The 14,013-nt window shown below is 44.2% G+C and overlaps 1 protein-coding gene across 3 annotated transcripts in view; it reads left to right on the plus strand.

The window, feature by feature from the left end:
- The window catches only part of ST6GAL1 (ST6 beta-galactoside alpha-2,6-sialyltransferase 1), a 141,881-nt gene that overhangs the window by 55,843 nt on the left and 72,025 nt on the right, over nt 1-14,013 (plus strand). Inside the window, exon 1 of one of the 3 annotated variants that reach the window (XM_073023746.1) lies at nt 11,271-12,009. The exons of the other annotated variants lie outside the window; for them this stretch is intronic. The gene's annotated coding sequence lies outside the window, so the exon portion shown is untranslated. Of the gene's footprint in view, nt 1-11,270; nt 12,010-14,013 lie in introns of those variants that run through there. 3 annotated transcript variants of the gene reach the window in all.

Consider the following 14,013-nt stretch of genomic DNA (forward strand, 5'->3'; position numbering starts at 1 on the left):
GTACATCCGTGCATTCCTGCCTTGAGCCTCGTGGTAAACACTCTTCCCCAGATATTGTGGGACTCATTCCTTCACCATCTTCAACTGTTTGTTCAAATGTCCCCTTCTCAGTGAGGTCTCCTCTGACTGCCCTTTTGAAAATGGAAACCTACCTCAACCCAGTACTTCCAATCCCCTCTTTCTTTCTTTCTCTCTCTCTCTCTCTCTCTCTTTCTTTCTTTTTGAGATAGGGTCTCGTTCTGTCACCCAGGCTGAAGTGCAGTGATGAACTCTCGGCTCACTGTAACCTCCACTTCCTAGGTTCAAGTGATTCTCCTGCCTCAGCCTCCTGAGCAGCCGGGATTACCGGTGCCCACTATGACACATGGCTAATTTTTGTATTTTTAGTAGAGATGGGGTTTCACCATGTTGGTCAGGCTGGTCTCAAACTCCTGACCTCAAGTGATCTGCCCACCTCAGCCTCCCAAAGTGTTGGGATTACAGACGTGAGCCACCACGCCTGGCCTGATCCACCCTTTTTTATACTCTGCTCTACTTTGTTCTCTGAGCACTTAGCATCTTTTAAAATACTAAATAATTTTTTGATTTGTTATATTTATGGTTCTTAGTGTCTCCGTCTGCTAGTATGTAAAACTCTAAGGATTTGATCTTCATCTGAGTTATTCACTGTTGCAGCCTATGCACTAAGAATTATGCTTAGCACTTAGCAAATGTTTAATACTTTTTTTTTTTAAAGTGAGTATAAGTGTAGAATATAAAGCTTTTGTGCAGGTATCTACTTTAAAGGTTTTTGAAAGGATATGGTCTGAGGCTAGGCACAATAGCTTATGTCTGTAATCCCAGCACTTTGGGAAGTCAAGGTGGGTGCATCTGGAGCTCAGGAGTTCGAGATCAGCCTGGGAAACATGGCAAAACCACGTCTCTACAAAAAGTAAAAAAAAAATTAGCTGGTCATGGTGGAGCGTGCCTGTAGTCCCAGCTACTCAGGAGGCTGAGGAGGGAGGGTTGCTTGAGCCTGGGAGGTGGAAGTTGCAGTGAGCCGATACCGCACCACTGCACTCCAGCCTGGGTGGCAGAGTGAGACCCTGTCTCAAAAAAAAAAAAAAAAAAAAGAAAGAAAGAAAAAGAAAAAAAGTTGAGGTCGAGTCTGAGGGATATGTCATTGGGGGCTGGCCATGTGGAGGCAGGAATCCTCCCTGTGTATGTGGGCATTTCGGGACTGGCAGGAAACTGGTCCCAGAGGAGGCTAAGCTGGGGAGGATGCCTGAAAGGCATTAGTGGGAGGGAGTTTGAAAAAGACCCAGAGAGGCCTGTTTGAAGTAAGTATTGGAAAGGACTCTTTAGATTTTGCAATTAGAAAGGCAGTTTCAGTGGAATGATGTGAGCTGACTTCAATTATTTAAGGAACCATTGGAAAGTGGGGAAGTGTAAGCAAGTGTAAGCAAGTCAAGATACCCTGCCATAAGGAAGGAGAGATTAGGTTGCTGTTTGAGGAAGTGATTTGTTTGAGGTATTTTTTTTTTTAAGCTCTACAAAATATCATCTTTTGGGTGTGAATAGGGATTGGGGAAATGACACAGTAAGCTAATAACATTCTAACCAGCTTGTGAAACATCGTGCAAGTTCTATCTGGTTCATACCAAAGAGTCCCTACTCAGTTCAAGCCTCTATCATGCCTGGCACATAGTGTTGAATATTGTATTCAATAAATATTCAACAATAAATGTTTGTTGAATACAATATTAAATACTGTAGAATTTAGACAGGTCCCTGTATCAACAACAGCAACAATGACCACCACCGCCACCACCACAACAAAATAACAAGAATGCCTGATGTAGAGGGTTGCTTTCTGATCCACTTGCCTTTGGCTAGTGGTGTCTTTCTCTCCTTAGTGACATGCTCTTTAGCACTTTGAGCAGCTGTATGTGGTTCTGTTTTTTTGGTTTCCTCTTTACTGCATGGCGATTATGTTTTCAAGAGGTGAATCTTCAGGGTGACTAGAGTGACATGTTATCTGAGTTCTGGATGGAGGTAAGGGAATATCACAGTGAGTCTGGGGAAGCAAGGGGACAAAAGAGTTAGCCAAATGAGGCGGAAAGACCCCGGACTTGCGATCAGAAGAACCTGATGTGAAATCAGATCCATTACAGCAAGTCGAGCCACCTCTCTGAAAGTTGGATTTAAATGATCTAAGGTCATTTCCTTTGGATTTTATAGAAAGAATCGTGTCAGGAGAAAAAGAAAAACAAGCAACCGTGACTTGCTGAACATATTCAGAACCAAAGTTTTTCTTTCTTTCCTTTTAAAAAAAAGTGATACACAGCGAATAGAGGCTTAGTTCCCTAATGGTGGCAAATGATGTAATGTTCACAGATGTCCTGGGGGAAAACAGAACAATTGACTTCTATTTTATTCTTACCTTTTCTGAGGAAAGTCAGGCAGACTAAATAGGAAAGAAAGGAAGGAAGGAAGGCAAGAAGGAAGGAAGGAAGGAAGGGAGGGAAAGAAAAAGAGAGAGGGAGGGAGGGAAGGAAAGGAAAGGAAAGAAAGGAAGGAAGACAGGAAAGAAAGAAAGCAGAAAGAAAGAAAGAAAGAAGAAAGAAAGAGCCCCTAAGGTTAGTAAGTATCTTATATCCCTGGAACTACGCTAGGCACATACATACCTTACCACCTTCCTTATCAGGTGAAGGGTGTTACGTCAGTGTTTTAGGTAACCTACCCAAGGTCCACAGCTAACAATGGGAAGAAAGGATAGAACAAGCCTTTGGGGGAGAAAATTGAAGCCCATGGCCCACAAGAAATAAAGCCAAGAAATGTAGTTGCTTAAAGTCAGCCAGATTCCCCAGCACCCAGCATAGTGTCTTATTCTTAGGAGAATTTGAGAAATATTTATTTATCTAAGAGATAGTTGGTTGGTTGAATGAATTACCTGAGGAAACTTGAAAATGTGTTTTGCTGAAGTGCTGTTGAAGGTCCTCAAGGTCTTATGGAGATGGGAGAAACGTAGGGGGAGAGAAATGTAATTTAAATTTTCAAAAGGAATAATTATAAACCAACTGTATCAGGAAGTAACAGAGATGACCTACATAAAATGCATAGCACTTGGTAGTACTCAACAAGCGATAACTATGATATTTAAGGGAATTACTATTATCATGAAATAAATATGTTTCTGCTGCTGCTTCTTATGCTGGAACTTGAGACATAGAGTTATTGGGGCCCATATTTAAAAGCACTTTAGTTTTTCTCTATCCATGATGTCTCACGGTGTAAGGTAACCATTTCCCAGTTGGCAGTCATGCCTAGCTTCTTGTACCTCTGCTTTAGTTCCTCTTTGTGGTGTCTGCACAGTAAAATTTACATACGGCCATATAGCCTATATGTTAAAGACCATCCCAAGTATCTCCTCAGTGGTCAAGCATTTTTGTATGATACAGAAGCATAACCTTTCATTGACATTGACTGTGGTGGTAATTAACTGAAAGCTCTTCTGTTAGACAGTGAACATCTTTGTATCCTCAGTAACAGGATTTCTGTTCTCGTAGATGAGATGGTAAATGTGGACTGGATGGTGGTTCAATTGGTTTACATGTAGTGCTTCCAGAACTGTCACTAAAGGCTGATCATTTGTGTTGGTCATGGGGATAGTGCCTCTCCTCAGCTCAAACTTGTGATTTAGATGAACACATAAAGGGCTTGTTGATCACATTTACAGAAAATTTGAAGCTGAGAGGGGTAGAAAATATTGTATATGCCAGAATCAAGATTCCCTGTAAACTTAACAGCCTAGAGGAAGGACTTGAGTGAAGAAAGACAGGCTGCACCAAGATAAATGTGAAGACCTAGCTGTAGGCTCCAAATACTAGTGGTTAAGCCAGGCAGTGTGTGTGGGTGGGGTGTGGGGGTGGGGTGGCAGTGGTGGGGCTAAGGATTAGGACTTGGCCTAAGAAAAGATAGTGAGGCTATCAGTTGCTCACACTCTGTAATTCCAGTACTTTGGGAGGTTGAGGTGGGGGGAATCGCTTGAGGTCAGAAGTTTGAGATCAGCCTAGGCAACATGGTGAAATCCCATCTCTACAAAAAATACAAAAATTAGCTGGAGGTGGTGGTGTGAGCCTGTATTCCCAGCTACTCGAGAGACTGAGGTGGAAGGATGGCTTGAGCTCGGGAGGTGGAGGTTGCAGTGAGCTGAGATCACACCACTGCACTTCAGCCTGGGTGACAGAGCCAGAGCCAGACCCTGTGTCAAAAAAAAAAAAAAAAGAAAGGCTAGTGCACCTGATTTCAACTAAATGAGAATCACTGACATGAAGCTACTAAAAACTAACCAGAAGCTTTTAGTATTTGCATCATAGAGGTGTAGTCATTCCTCTTGTTTTATAGTAGTTGGGTCACACCTGGAACTGAGCTTACTGTCATTCTTTTAAGAGTGAGGTGGGCAAATGGAAATAGGCCCAGAGGACAATAAACAGAAAACTTAGGAGATTCAGAAACCATGTTATCTAAAGAATGATTCAAAGACTGAGACTATTTTGCTTGAAAAAGAGAAGGTTTAGAAGAGTGCCATAGTCTTAAAAAATTGTTTTACGGAAAAAAGAACAGACATTTGTTAGAACCAAGAAATGGATGCTTAGGGGAATGGGGAAGAGTTCGGTCCAACGTATAAAAAATTTTCATAATTAATATTTGGCTCTCTGCTGACAGGCTGTCTTGAAAGGAGAATTATCATTAATACAGATGTGGAAGTAGATGCTGGCTGGCCACTGTTTGTTGCTATTGAGTGGGGAATTTTTATTCATTAGGTAGAGGATTGGGCTGGTGTCCACTAAGATCTTTTCTAGCTGTGATGGTGTGATGCTGGGCCTCAGAGAGCATGAAGCCCTACGCACCATGTTCAAGGGAACCTGGATAACATTGTTGGCAGGCTAATGGGAGCTGGTAGTGTAGGAAACTTGAGCTTTGGATGCAAAGCTAATGATTAAAATCTTTCTGTATTTGACTTGCTGTCAGCATAGAGAACATATCAGTTTGAGTTTATGTAAGATAATTCGTATTCCATGGTGCCCACCACATCGCATTTACTATTTGAAAAACAGCCGAATAACTGAGGGCATTTGATTTTGCCTATCTTCTCCCACGGGACCTTAGGGACCCTGTGGACCTCCTGGATGTCCTTCCAGCACTGCTCCAGCAAGGTCCCGGTCAACACTCTTTCTTCATAGGAACCCTTCCTTATCCAACCTGATCTGTAGGGGCAGTCTTTCCTCAAGGTGCTGTAGCCACAGGCTTTGGAGTTAGATGAGTTGGTTTGAATCCTACCTTTGTACCAGCTCCATGACCTTGGGCAAGTGGCTTAGTTCTTCATGTAAAGTTTTTTTTTTTTTTTAGACTGTGCCTTGCTCTGTCACCCTGACTGGAGTGCAGTGGTGCGATCTCAGCTCACTGCAACCTCTGCCTCCCAGGTTCAAGCGATTCTTCTGCCTCGGCTTCCCCAGTGGTTGGGATTACAGGCACGCACCACCATGCCTGCCTAATTTTTGTATTTTTAGTAGAGACAAAGTTTCACCATGTTGGCCAGGCTGGTGTCGAACTCCTGACCTCAAGTGATAGGCCCGTCTTGGCCTCCCAAATTGCTGGGATTACAGGTGTGAGCCACCGAGCCCGGCCTAAAGCTTCTGATCTCTATTGAATGCAGGTGACTCATTGCCACCTGCCAGGTTCTTAATGATCATTAGAGCGAGAGAAACTGCCCAGCAGTATAGCACTAGCACGTGTTCCTGTTCAGTCAGTGGTGTTAATATTTGTGACGATAGGCATAGACGACTGATAGACTTGATGACTATATTCAGTCGTCTATGGGTAGCTACTTGGTGTGAAGAATTCCTTGGCCGGGGCTGAGGAGAGTTCTCTACCTATGTCAACCCCAGCCACCTTCTCCCATCCCTCCCTCTTAGACCATACGATGCTCTTTTTTTTTTTTACTTCCTCTAAAAAATTTCATTAAAGAATATAAACCAGGAGGTAGAAGGCAGAAGAATCACTTGAACCCTGGAGGCAGGGATTGCAGTGAGCTGAGATTGTACCATTGCGCTCCAGCCTGGTCAATAAGAGCAAAACTTCATCTCAAAAAAGCAAAAAAAAAAAAAAAAAAAAAAAAAGGTATATAAACCAGCTTCTGGCATTACCCAGGAGCGGCTGACCTCGATGCTTGTTCCAGTAAGTTCTCCATCACTCCCTCTCATGCTTGTCTGCCTCCCCACCTCCTCCACCCCTGCTTCCAGGTCATCTGCAGATCGCTGGGCCGGGTTTCACAGTATTGGTGTGAATCACCTCGCCAGGCTTCTGCCCTTTGTGCTTGGTGCTAGCTAACTGACTTTTTTCTTTTTCTCTTGTGGTGAGGATTTTTCCACTGAAGCCTTTCGTTTATGATGTGGGAGAGAGAGATAGCACCTAGCTAACTGCCTTCTCTTGGACTTGCTGTGGTTTGACTTTTCAGCCAGGCCAGGTATTTATTTTCCCTTGGGTGGAGTGTGGTTCTCCCATAGATACCTCAATCATGATTCATTTGTTCAGGGCATACAAAAGGCATTTCTTAGGACCCAGCCTGGGCCTAGCGGTGTGGTAGGTGCCTGGGCTTCAGAGAAGGCTAGGACGGTTCCTAATTCTCTGAAAGGTCATGCCCTAATAGAGGAAACAGACAGAGAAACTGTGAGGGACGCTGTCTTGGGGTCTGTACAGGGTGCTGTGGGAGCCCAGGGAAGGGTTCCTAACTCAGACTGGGGATCATGGAGGCTTTGACTCCTGATACTAAACTACCTCTTATTTGACACACTTTTTATGTCAGACTTCCTGGTTCTTTCCACCTATTGAGTCAAAGGGTGTCTCTGGTTCCTCCCTGGATGGACTGATATAGGCCATTTCACTCACCCTCCCAAGGGACTGTCTCCTGTGGCCTCTCTGGGTCTTGCCAGTGGAGGTGTGTGTTCCTGTGGCGGGGGTTCCTTGGGAGCGTGGGTGATTCACAGGCTGGCCTCATCCCATACTGGTTGTCTGGGGTGATCGCAGTTCACCTTGTCTCCTTTGCTCTCACAACTCCACTGCGGGGGGCAGAGGTGGAGATGTTGAGCTTGTGGGCAGAAATAAGTTCCACTGAGCCACAGAGCTTGACTCTCTCACCTTCCCACAATAGAACTCAAGTTGGAATCCTTTCCCCAGCCACCTCCCCTCCCTTCTGAGGACAGAGGGTAACCTGCCCATCATCTCTGGGGTTATCAGTGGGTCCAACTCTTTGAGAGGATTTTTGGATAGCATACCATTTTATTGTCTCCAATCTCCCTCATCTTCAGCTGACCTCCCATATGGCCAAATTGATCCCAAGGTTGGGAATCCAGTTCTTCGAACTGAGCCCTTCAGACTCTGCTGTGGTACGTGAGAACAGTTTCAGTATTCCGCCGTAAATACCTTGCAAAATTCTAAACGTAGTGCGTGACCACTGACACGGTTTGGCTGTGTCCCACCCAAAATCTCATCTTGAATTGTAATCCCGATGATCTCCACGTGTCAAGGGAGAGACCAGGTGGAGGTAATTGAATCATGGGGCGGTTCCCCCATGCTGTTCTGATGATAGTGAGTGAGTTCTCACAAGATCTGATGGTTTTATGAGTGTCTGGGACTTCCTCCTGCCTCCTTGGGAGGAACGTGCCTTGCTTCCCCTTTGCCTTCCACCATAATTGTAAGTTCCCTAAGGCCTCCCAAGCCATGTGGAACTGCAAGTCAATTAAAACTCTTTCCTTTATGAATTACCCAGTCTCTGGCAGTTCTCACACAGAAGTGTGAGAATGGACTAATACAATCATGACCTTAAAAAATAAATAAATAAAACAACATAGCGGGGCGCGGTAGCTCCCGCCTGTAATCCCAGCACTTTGGGAGGCCGAGGCGGGTGGATCACCTGAGGTCAGGAGTTCAAGAACAGCCTGGCCAAAATGGTGAAACCCATCTCTACTAAAAACACACAAAAGATGAGCTGCATGTGGTGGCGGGCGCCCGTAATCTCAGCTACTCGGGAGGCTGAGGCAGGAGAACCCCTTGAACCTGGGAGGCAGAGGTTGCAGTGAGCTGAGATCTTGCTACGGTACACTAGCCTGGGTAACAGAGTGAGACTCTGTCTCAACAACAACAACAAAATACTTGAGGCCTACTTTTTTTAGAATACAAAAGCAAATTAGACATGGTCCGTGGCCCCTAAGGTGCTCACAGTCCACTGTTTATCCAGGTCAGTTAGTTTCCACTGCTGGTCAGTGTTTATGAGGCAAACTGTTCACTAACTTGCCTAACACTGCCTGTCCCATGCAGTTCTTCCTGGGATGACAGCTGTCCTGTGACAGAGGACAGCCGTTCCCCACTCCCTCCCATCACTCCCCTCCTCTGTCTCCTGGCGATAGCTGTGGGCTGCAACTCTGACTTGAGTGTTTGTGTCCCCAGTGCGTCTAGCTTCGGGTGGGGGCTGCCTTTGCAGGTACTTGATAAACATCTGCATGAGGAGTTGAAATAACAAGTTCATAAAGGAATCTAATTAGAGGGCACACTGCTGGTGGGGTCCCTGTGGTCCCTGTTTGGTGGCCCTTGGGCAGAGCACATCCTTTGACAGTTCACTCTCATAAACATCCAGTGTGGTTCCTAAGGGGCCATAATAAGCTGATGGAGTTAAGATTTAAAGAAAATTATTTCCTGTTTTTGGCATAGGGTCACCTGTACATCTTTCATTCTGAACAAAAAAGTCACGCATGTCTTGTCCTGTTCTCTCAAGCAAGTTAGTGAGATGGAAGACAATGGTGGTCAGAGATGCTGGAAGCGAAACTAAACAGTGGCGCAGACTTGCAGAAGCTCCCCCTTGGGATCACGGGGTGTGATTTTTCTCTGCTTCACAGTGAGATAACTTGACAGGGTTTTTTTATTTATTTATTTTTATGTTTTAGAAAAATAAGAGGCCTAGGTAGATAACTGTGCCTTCAAGGCCTTCTTTCCACCCAGAGGTAGCAGCATGCTAGAAAAGGAAAAGGTGGGCCTGGGAAACTAGATTGGAAGTTTGGTTTTGTCACTTTCTAGCTGTGTGGTCTTTCGAAAATCATTTGCTTCCTCTGAGCTTCAGCTTCTTCACCTGTAAAATAATCAACCCACAGGGTTGTTCAGAAGATTTACAATAAAAGAGAGAACCTAGCACATTACTTTGTGTGATACTTGTAACAGTGATGAGAATGATAATAATCATAACAACAATTGAATGCTAGGCTCTCTGCTACTGCATGTAGGTAGACGTGGCTCTACTTCCTCATCAAAGAGGGTCTCTGTGGCCTGAAGGACTCGGCAGGCTCCTTGCCTTCCATATATTTCTATGTGTTGAGATGAGATTGTCTTCAGTCCTTAAATATCAGCTCCAATAGTAGAGGCCGAGTACAACTTCACCTTGGAGGAGAAAAATATGTCGATTCAGCTCTACTCAGCAACTTTTTCAAAACGAAGAGATTGAGAGAGAAAGACAGAGTAATTGAAATAATGCTTACGGTTCTGACAGCCACTTGGTCAGCTGAAAGCCCACAAGTGCAGGTGCGGAGACATGAATTAGACTTCTCTCAGTTTCTAGGGTGAGCAGCTTGTGGGGCCAGGTGCGATCCCAGTATTTAAATGTTTGTGTTTTTAATGTAACATGGTAGTAAACTGAAGATAATTACTTCTTCTGTTGCACATCCTGATCCCTTTCAGGGCTGGAGTCTAACGCAGCTGTGTTAGATTCACTGAGTGAATTTTACATGAGTGTTCAGGGCTGTATAAACAGACCATATATTCTGTATCTCATAGGTGATTCAAAGTGGGGGGGACTTTTTGTTGGTTACCTTTCATTTACTGCACATGAATAGTCATACAAAATAAGATGTTATTTTAACTGACTTCGAATTCAGCTGTTTATTTTTTCATTTTTACTGTAGATATTTCAGTTTTTCTATGTGTATTTAAAAGACAGAGACCCTTTAAAAACAGGCCGGGTGCAGTGGCTCGCGCATGGAATCCCAGCACTTTGGGAGGCCAAGGTGGCTAAGGAGTTTGAGACCAGCCCGGCCAACATGACGAAACTCTGTCTCCACTAAAAACACAAAAGTTAGCCAGGCATGGTGGGTGCCTGTAATCCCAGCTACTCAGGAGGCTGAGGCGGGGGAATTGCTTGAACCCAGGAGGCGGAGGTTGCAGTGAGCCAAGATCACGCCACTACACACTCCAGCCTGAGCAACAGAGCAAGACTCCATCTCAAAAAAAAAAAAAAAAAAAAATCCTTTAAAAATAAAAACGACAAGATACTATTATCATTCAAATAAGTAAGTATTCCTTAATACCAGGTATGGCGTCAATATTCAATTTTCCTCAATAATTACATATATGCATGTATGTGTATATATTAGTGTGTGTGTGTTTGTGTATGTGTATAGATGTGGGTGTGTATAGTTTTAAAGTAGTTTGTGTATTCAAATTAGGACCCAGATAAAATCCAAGTGCAATAGATTGATAAGAACTTTAAGATTGTTAAAATGGGCCGGGCGCGGTGGCTTACGCCTGTAATCCCAGCACTTTGGGAGGCTGAGGAAGGAGGATCACGAGGTCAGGAGATCGACACCATCCTGACCAACACGGTGAAACCCTGTCTCTACTAAAAATACAAAAATTAGCTGGGCCTGGTGGCATGTACCTGTGTTCCCAGCTACTTGGGCAGCTGAGGCAGGAGAATGGCTTGAACCTTGGAGGTGGAGCTTGCAGTGAGACAAGAATGCACCACTGCACTCCAGCCTGGGCGACAGAGCGAGAGTGCCTCAAAAAAAAAAAAAAAAAGAAATTGTTAAAATGCAGGCTGTGCATGGTGGCTCACTCCTAAAACCCCAGCACTTTGGGAGGCTGAGGCAGGAGGATCACCTGAGGTCAGGAGTTCGAGACCAAACTGGCCAACATGGCGAGACCCCATCTCTACTAAACATGCAAAAATTAGCTGGGCATGGTGGCTTATGTCTGTAATCCTAGCAACTCGGGAGGCTGAGGCAGGAGAATAGCTTGAGCCGGGGAGGCAGAGGCTGCAGTGAGCCGAGATCATGCCACTGTGCTCCAGCTTGGGCGACAGATTGAGACTCTGTCTCAGGGGGGAAAAAAAAAAAAAAAAAAAGGTTTAATGAATGCTTTTAATCAATAGCTTCCCATGGGAGGGATCACTGATTTGAGATATAATCTTTGGGTGGGATGTGTGGCTGTGCTGTGTCTGTGTGCACAGGTAGACACAGGCCCATAGATGCCGCAGCCATATTATCGGTGCGCATTTACTCCCATCGCATGTACCATTCCTCTCACAAACAGCTGCGTCCTGATCATTTGTCTTTTTAAATAAGAATAAGATATTTTGAGATTCTTTTTTTCTCTTTAAATATTTAAATATAGATCTATTCGAAGGACCAGTATATTGAATAGCAGTAATATTTGAAGGACTAGTCGGCTGTAGAAGCCTTGACTTCAGATCTTCACCCAAGAAGCTTTGTGTATTTGCTTTTCCTGGGCCGTTCAGATAGACAATTGCATTTGTGATACAGTAAGAGTTTGCAGCTTAGCTTAACTAGAGATAATCCGGATCTTATTTTGGAATGAGGAAGAAACATGTTATGAGGTAGAAAAGCCCACTCGGTTACCTACACGATGGCATAGCTTTGTGCTTTTCAAGCTTTGTGGCCTTGCAAGGAGGTAGAGTGTAGGTGGTTAGGAGTTGTTTCCTGGCTAAAAATAGGAACAGCATATTGTGAGACAGGAGCTTCTTCTCTCACAAGCCTCTGTGCAAATAGTGGAGGGTTATGCATTTGTTGCGGGTAGTACTTAGGCTCCAAGAACTTACGGCACCCATGCTTGAGTGAGCTGGAGAACCTGAAGTAGCAAAGGCAAGAAGGCAACAGCGTTCCATCTGCGGAAGGACCTACCAACCAGGTATCTCTGGTGACAGGGCCCATCTCATAGGTGGCCCACTGTACATCATACCCTGATGTTTTCTTTGCTTTAAGTGCTATAGAATTCCAGGCACATGCATACCTTTCTGCTCTCCTGTTTTGCAAATGTCTGCACTCTGGAGTCCTTCCTGTTGGCCACTACCTATGTGTCCCCTGCTTCTTGCCCCTCTCTGCTTGGGTCCCTGCTACACTGGTACTATGCTCGGGTCCCTGGAATGTGGACCCACTTTCCACATTGTATTGCCAGTTTGTTTCCAAGGTCATCTCCACTTTGAGCTTCTTCGTGACCACCTCACACAGCACACTTGGTCTGTGTGGTGGTTTGAGGGGTTCTGTCTGTAGCACTGTGCTTTGGCTGTGTTAGAGGCGGGCAGATGGGAAGGAAGAAGTGTCTTCTTGGGGAAATTTGTTTTTAGAGACAGGAGACATGGAAAATAGTTAAGTAATAATATAAAATGGGAGGCATGGACTATCAGAGGAGGCTGGGCAGTCCTGCCTGGGCATGTGACGCTACTTCCTCCTCATCTCTATAGTCCTTTGCATTTATCAAGCACTGTCACACGTGTTATCTCATGCAACGCCCAGGGTGTTGCCCCCTGTTTTGTAAGTGACAAAACTGTCACTGGATGAAATGACATGCTAAAGGTCATCTAGTTAGTAATGGTAGAATGAGGGCTGGAGCCCAGTCTTCTGATTCTAAGTCTAGTTCCTATTCTGCTCTTCATCATCTGTCTCAGAATGGTAAACTGAGGCTTGGAAAGGAAAAGGAACTCACCCAGCCTAAAGATTAAGGGTTTTAGGCCAGCCACGGTGACTGATGCCTACCAATATTTTGAGAGGCCGAGGTAGGAGGATTACTTGAGTCCAGGAGTTTGAGCCCAGCCTGGGCAACATAGTAAGACCCTGTCTTTAAAAATAATAATAATAATAAAAAAAATAACTGGGTGTGGTAGCACACACCAGTAGTCACGGCTAATCAGGAGGCTGAGGTGATTGGATCACTTGAGCCTGGGAGATTGAGGCTGCAGTGAGCTGCGACGGAATCATTGTACTCCAGCGTGGGACAGAGTGAGATTCTCTCAAAAGAACAAAAAAAAAGAGGGATTTTAGACAGTGCTGACAACACTGAGACAATGCTGACCGGTGAGTGGGGACAGACAAATAAAGAAGTAACATTGTGCGGAACTGTGTTCTAAGCCAGTGCTATCTAATGGAAATAGAAAGCAAGCCACAAGTGTGGGTTGCATACATAGTTTTCAAATTTGTAATAGCCACATTAAAAAAGCAAAAAGAGGCCAGGCGTGGTGGCTTATGCCTGTAATTCCAGCACTTTGGGAGGCTGAGGTAGGAGGATCACTTGATCAGGAGACCAGCCTGGGCAACACCCTGTCTCTATTATTATTTTTATAAAATTTATTTATTTATTTTTTAATAAGAAACAGATGAAATTAATTTAAACAATATAGACCTACACAGGGGTTAAGGGCACTAGCTCTCTTTGAAGCTGAAAATCCATGTACATTTTCTGAAAGTAGACTCTGAAAAATAAGAAAAAGAAAGAAAATTCATGTATAACTTTTGACTCCCCCTAAACTTAACACGAATAGTCTGCTGTTAACCAGAAGCCTTACTGATAACATAAAAAATTAATGAACACATATTTTATATGTTATGCATTTTATATACTGTATTCTTATAATAAAGTAAGCTAGGGAAAAGAATGTTGTTAGGAAAATCATAAGAAAGAGAAAATATATTTATTATTGAATAAGTGGAAGTGGATCCTCATAAAGGTCTTCATCCTCATCATCTTTACATTGAGCAGGCTGAGGAGGAGGAAGAGGAGGGGTTGGGATTGTTGTTTCAGGAATGGCAGAGGTAGAAGGAGGGCTGGGGGAGGCAGGAGAGACAGGCACACTCAGTGTAACTTTTATTGAAAAACATCTGCATATAAACGGAACTGTGCTGTTTAAGGATCAACTGT

The sequence above is a fragment of the Chlorocebus sabaeus genome, chromosome 15, assembly GCF_047675955.1.
Source record: "Chlorocebus sabaeus isolate Y175 chromosome 15, mChlSab1.0.hap1, whole genome shotgun sequence".
NCBI lineage: Eukaryota > Metazoa > Chordata > Mammalia > Primates > Cercopithecidae > Chlorocebus > Chlorocebus sabaeus.